The following is a 7,203-nucleotide window of genomic DNA, read 5'->3' as shown; positions in this document are numbered from 1 at the left end:
GGAAAAGAAATGGAAGAACCAGAAAAAAATTTTGTAAATTGTGACACTGATGGGCATAAGAAATGCTTCATTGTTAAAGTCTGAGTACTAAATTTGCCTAGTAAATTTGTATCCATCTCAGGGTAGAAATAAAATTATGATAGGCCATGGGTTATCAATTAATTTGTTCTCCGTGACAGCTTTTGAATAGTGAAAGTGTGGGATTTGGACCTGGGTATAAATCTTTGTTCTGCCATTTATTTGCACTTTCTTAAGCCTCTCTCAGAATCAGTTTCTCATCAATAAATTGGGGCTAATGTTACTACACCTGTCATAGACTTGAAAGGATTAAATGAGATACCGTTTTTGTCTCTTTTTCTACTTGAAATAGTTCTTTATAGTATAAAAAGCATTCTGTATGTGTGATTTGATCTAATTGTATGTAGATAATTCTATAATTCACTCCCTTTTCAGGATGTCAGGATGCAAGAAGAATAGGAGTCCTTTCTAACCAGTCCCTAGCAGCTGATTAAACACTGTATGGGAGAACTGGGAAATATGAAAGATGGCAAATGAAATCCTGGCAGAGAGAGCAGTCTAATCCCAAAGGACATTTTCAACAATAGCCTGGGCCCTCTGCCTAGTACTTAGAGGGGCCTATGGTAAGACACTCCTGCCCTTCACTGTACCATTTCCAGAATCTTATTTGTTAATGCTTGGCTTTATTAATAAAGTCATGACCACTTGTTCGGCACTGCATATGGTTGGTTGTAATTTCCAGCTGCCCTTTGGGCTAAAGTGTAAACAGTGAGTAGATTGTTATGTTCTTCTATTAAGCTTAAAGCTGTGATCTCATGTCTGTACCACATATGTCTGCAACCAGAAATATATCCTTTCCTGATCTCATGGAAGAGAAGCAGCACTGTGTTTGAAAAGAATCTGAATTCATTAGTCTAAGGGCTTTTTGCTTTTCTTTTTACTGAAACCAAAGAACAAAATAAAGGATATAAAGTCATGAACATCATGAATAGGATGTCAGCATGACACCAAACAGCATAATATATTGTCAAGATGAACGTGTAATCTGGTGGCTGAAATTTCTATACATTTGGTGTTTTCGTAGAAGACAGAAATGCAGGCAATAATCCAACAATCCATAATCACAAAGAGAGCCTCAGTGCAGTGGATTTGAAATAAGCACAACAGTTTGTCTGAGTGACTGAGAAAATACCCATTGATAGAACTGGCTCCTAAACTCTGGCCCAGTTGCTAATATGCTGGGTTAATTACCATCTAGATTTTTTTGCTTTAGTATGTTGATCAGGGATGCTGTTGTTGTTGGTGGGGGGGGTGATTTTTTCCTTTAAAATCAGCTTCAAGTCCTTGATATTACAGATGTTTTGGCTGTTCACATGGTATGAATGCTAGATAAAACTTTAAAGTTCTAAGATTTCTAGAAGAGGAAATTTATAATGATACCATTTTATACCATATGAGCAAGATACTTTCAGCTCTTTTATGTGAATATTTGTTAGTTATTCTTTGTAGAAGTTTTATAGAGGTACTATACCCATTTTCAGATGAGGAAACTGTTTAAGTTTAAGCGTTTAATCAACTTGCCAAGATCATCAAATCTGGGTTTATACCCTGGCCTGACTCCGAAGTTTTGTTCCTCTTGCCATGTCACATTGCTCTGCCTCTTTCTAAGTGAATTCACAAATGGTTTTCTAGCCTCTGAAATACACAGTAATTCTGAGTAATAATACTAACAATTAATTGTGCTAGCTTACATTTGTGGGGTGCTACCTTACATGTGTATGGTACTTTTCAAATTTATATTATGATCATTAGTTCATGTGTTCTACCTGACTACCTTGTGAGGCAGTTGGGGTGAGTATTGTTATCCCTATTTAACAGTAAAGTAACCCCAGAGAGGATAAGTGATTTTGCCTAATGTAAAATAATTTATTAGTGATAGAACTAGAACAGGAGCTCAAGTCTTGTTACTTGCAATTTAGTGCTCCTGTGCAGTCTCTGGGTTTCCTAAGGGAGGACTGACTACAGAGTAGGTCAGCTTTGTTGGAGCAATGAGAAAAATTACCCTTGAGCTGGGCTAGCAGGTAGAAGGTTCTCCTTTCCCTGAAAATGCACGTCTTTGGGTTACTCAGTTAAGTTTTAGAAAAACCCACCTGGCAAGCCCTGAAGCTTTTTACCAGGGAAATAATATTGGGTTAGGGTTATTGTTGGTGTGTACTGAGTTTAGGTAATTCCTCCTGGAGTCTCTTAGGCCAGGGTCTTGGTCCAGAAGCTGTTAAAAATTCTCTAGCCCAACTGAAGTAGGGAGAATTTAGGGAGAGGGAAAAGTTAGGTTTGAAAATAAAATTTCCTTATAGTTAATTGCTTGGGTAATGTAATGTGCCAGTAGCATATGTTAGGTGTATTTTCTGAGTGTTGGTGAAAATTAAACAGACATGTAACAATTCCTTCGTACTATCAAGGAATGAATGTAGAAGTAAGCGAAGAGGTGGATACTCCCTGCTGGGAAGCTGACTTTTAATAACTAAATAGTCCTTCAAAGTAAAGTCTGAATTGGTGCCATCAGAATTATTAGGTGGGCCTAGGATAGTATTAAGTGGAAGTGCAATTCTTAGCTCTGCCACTTACTGTCTGTAAAATCATAGGTGATTTATTTAACCATCTTGAATCTCTGTTTCCCCATCAGTGATGTGGTCAATGAACCCATTCACTTAAAAACCTTTACTGAGGATGAAGCATGCTGGATGCCTAGGCTGTAACATGGTCCCTGTAGGTGCTAAAAGTGTCCCTTAGTCTGGGACGTCTACAGTTTAAGCCTTTTCTGTAGTAGTGGAGCCATAGAGTATCAGAGGTAGAAGAATCTTGCAGGTATTTTAGTTTGGACTTAAAATGTTAGCTTATGAGGGCAGGGATTTTATTTTACTCACTTCTTTACCCCCAGAATCTAGAACAGTGCCAGGCCTATAATATATATTCTGAATGAATTAATAAAAGAAGAATGGTGAGAAAAATAATACTTGGGTTAAGTGGTGCCTTCCTTATCTAGAACCACGTGTTTACATGTTAGACTGGCAATGTGATAAGGCTTATGGACGTCTCTACAACTAGAGATGGTCACAGGAATATCCTCTGTGGGTATTATCACTGTGGCTACCTCTGCAGTAAAATGTCTGACTTACCATTCCTTGCATATGAATGTTGAAAGAGTTTTATGTGTTAGTTCTGAGATAAGGGTAGATTTGCACATTGATCTCTGTTTCCTTTACTTTGGGGCATAGAGTTCTGCAGCCCTTACCTACTCTAGATAGACTTGCCTGCTTTTTAATTTTCTTCCATTAGCTTCCCTATATTCCCCACATGTATACAGCACATCACACAATGCTTCTACATAATCATTTTATCGTTTCATTTCTTCTGGAGAACTTGGCTGTGCTATATGGGAAACTTGTTTATTTTCAGGGTTCTTGAGTTTCTTTGGTTTTCCCTTGGTGTTTCCCTGAAGAGAGTCATGGGGCTTGCTTTTCCTGTGTCTGTGACACCACTGTGGTGGTACTATGTTACAGAGAATTCATGTACATTACACTGTCAAGAGCCAAGGAGGGAGGAGTGAAGTCAGGGCACATGGAGAAAGAAAGCTACCAGAGGGCTTTTGCCCATCACTTCTTATTTTATGTTCAAATGGGGGCATGTGGCAATTCCTTAAAAGAACAAAGAGAGGTGAGACCTGTCATCTTATGCTTCAGTCATTGTCTGTTTTTTTTTTTTTTTAAGATTTTATTTATTTATTTGAAAGAACGAGTAAGAGAGCATGAGAGGGTAGCCGAGGGAGAAGCAGACTCCCAGCAGAGCTGGGAGCCTGATGCAGGACTACTTCCCAGGACTCCAGGATCATGACCTGAGCTGAAGGCAGTTGCTTAACTGACTGAGCCACCCAGGCACCCAGTCATTGTCTGTTTTGAAAGCACTGGTACTATTTTTCTCTCTGATATGAGTGAGGCTCTTTCCATTTTCCTTAAGAGAAAACCGAATGATACAAAGAAAGGAGCTTTGTTTTGGAGGACCTGGATTTTAGTCCTGGCTTCGCCACTTCTTAGCTAAATAACTGTGAAAAGTTATCTTCTCTGAGCCCAATTTCTGTAAGCAAATTTTGTAGAGATGACAATACTACTGACTGTACCAAGTTATTACATGAATTAAAAGAATTACTGCACAGGAAAGGTTTCACAAATTGTAAATTATAAATCATATACACTCCTACGTCACTTGGTTTGACTTTCCATCATCTCTAAATTATCAAGAATTTCTTGTTACCTTTTTAAAGTAGAAATATGTCTTGTATTTTTCTCCCTGACTTTTGCCAACAGCTTAATCAAGTTCAAAAGATTGGGAAATCAACATTCTCTTTTCCAATTTTTCCTTGGGATCTTCACCAGACCACTTTCCTGACACTCTAAACAGCTGTTGTGTGTCAGTCCAGAGGTGGTTGCATTTCACTGGATCAAGATTACATGATGCTGGTATAGAGTTGCAGGATTTTTGCTAACAATGGTTGCTCACTCTGGAGATATGCTATATAATTTGGTGTATTAATGAGAGGAAGTCGGTACGGATGCTTTATAAATCACAGAAACTTTGTGCAAAAATGGCACAATCTATTTTTTTTTTAAAGAAAAATACCTCTCAATTTTCTTTTCTTCTTGTTTTCCCAGTAGCTTGTATCTGCTGCTCAGGTTTTCTACTAAATGCAGACAGACTCTTCTTTCCACAGCTCCTCCAAAACAGTGTTTACAGCAGAAATAATGTGTGAGTTTTTAATTTTTTTAAGGTGTAAGAGTTCTTTAATCTTAGAACATCTATCCAATACAGGTAGTAAAGTAAAGTAATCAAGGAAATTCTGACTCTGGAATGAAACTGATTGGGTTTGGATCCTGACCGCCACTTACTAGCTATGTGGCCTTGGACAAGGCGTTTAACTTTTTGTTCTTCAGTTTCCTCTGTAAAATGGGTATAACAATGGTACTACGTCACTGGTTGTTATGAGAATCTCTCTCTCCGTGTGTGTGTGTGTGTGTGTGTGTGTGTGTAGTGTTAGCTGTTATTGTTATTACTGAAAACTTCCTATTATTAAAGTATGCTGGAGGCAATCAATACATTATGAAGCCCTAGTATGTTCTTAGGATTCTGCCAATTATTTTGGAGAGTACAAATTGTATGATATGATTCTTGTCCTCCACTAGAGGCTTAGTTGAGAGTAATGTAAGGTATATTTGGATGGTACAAACTGCCTGAGGAACCTGCTACAGGGCACTTACATGGATTGATTGACTGGGGACTAGAACATAAGCAGAATGGGGAACTGACAAATACAAATTTGTTTTGACCCAGGTAAATGAATGCTATGCACATCATTGCAATAGAAAAGCAACAGTGGACTGTTATGCTCCTGAAAGGCTTCTGGAGGTGATAAGGTATTAGCTGAGCCTTGAAGGATTCTGGAAATGGAGAGATAGGGAAGGGTGTTGTGACAGGGAAGGAGTAGGGAAAAGAATGGGAATATAATGTGCACATCATAATGTCATAGGAAAGGTACAGTCAGACAGGTGAGAGTTTAAGCTCTGGTCCTGCTCTGGTTTTTTTTTTTTTTAAGATTTTATTTATTTATTTGAGAGAGAGAGAGAGCATGAGGCGGGGAGGGTCAGAGGGAGAAGTGGGCTTCCTGCCAAGCAGGGAGCTCGTTGTGGGGCTTGATGCAGGGCTCGATGTGGGGCTCAATGCGGGGCTTGATGAGGGGCTTGATCCTAATACCCTGGGATCATGACCTGAGCTGAAGGCAGATGCTTAATGACTGAGCCACCAAGTGCCCCGTCTGGTGCTGCCTTTTACTGATTTTATGACTTTAGGTAAGTTACTTAATTTCCCAGAGCCTCAGTTTTCTCTACTGTAAAATGGGGACAATGTTATTTACTTTTTTAGGTTATTGTGAGTCTTAAACTAACTCATATAAAACAGCTAGCATGGTTCTTGGCACATAATTTGTATTCAGTGAGTTATATCACGGGGAATAGAATGTAAAAATTGAAAGCATGGGATTTAAAGTCAGGGTAGGTTCAAGTATTCTCTAGCATTTACTAGCATTATAAACAAGTTACTCTAAGCTTCATTTAGCTCATCTGAAAACAGGAATGAATCAGTAGCTTCACTGAGGAGTTGGGATTTAATGAGGTCCTGTGGAGCATCAGTAATGAACATGGCACATAGTGTGTACTCAATACACATTAGCCATTGTTACTTTTATTTGTACAGCATCTCTCTCCTTCCTCCTAGATATTTCTTTTGTGATTATTCATATTCTTTCTTCTTTTCTTCCCCCTCTCTCTTCATTTACCTTCTTTCAACAGCATTTATCAGTGGCAGTCTGAGACTGAAAACAGAGACTTGAAAGAATGTGGAGGTAGAAAGGAGCTGGTCAGCACCAGTCAGCACCACATGTCCAGCAGAGCACCAAGGACAAGATAAGAAAAGGGCAGTTAAACACACATAAATACGAAGGACAGGAGCATAAACACATATACAACCTTCTGAAAGACTCATCCTTCTTAAGGCCACTAAAGATTTTTTCTTAGGGAAATTCAGATCATGTTACTCCCGTGGTTAAATTCCTTCAATAATTTACTATTTCCCTGACGATAAAAATCCAAACTACTTTGATTTGCATTTGAAATCATTTCCAGTCTGTCGTCAGCCTGTCTTACTGGACTTTTTTTCTGTTCCTTTCCACCATGCATTCCTATTTGAACCATTTTGAAGTCTTTGAATGTGACCATACTCTGTTATATCTTCTTGCCTTTGCATATCCTGGAATGACCACTAGACATTTCCAGCAGATGAGCTTTTACTTCTTCAAGACCCAGGTAAATGGGACATCTTCTGTGATGCCTCTGATCTCTCCAACACGAATTATTTACTCCTTCCTTTGGGCTTCCACAATACTTTTTATAGCTCTCTAGCACCTGGTCACTAATCTTATCACCTTGCAATGACTTCTGGTCCATGCATATTTCCTACTATCCTATTAACTATTAAATGGTACTTTCTTATTTATATGGCCCTGCATATTTGGCAGTCAGGATAGTACTTGACATGGAGCAGGTAGTCAGAAAATATTTGTAGGCTAGATGAAAGAGGTTA

This window comes from Neovison vison, chromosome 7 (genome assembly GCF_020171115.1).
Source record: "Neovison vison isolate M4711 chromosome 7, ASM_NN_V1, whole genome shotgun sequence".
Taxonomy (NCBI): domain Eukaryota; kingdom Metazoa; phylum Chordata; class Mammalia; order Carnivora; family Mustelidae; genus Neogale; species Neogale vison.
Note: the sequence above shows the minus strand (reverse complement) of the source record.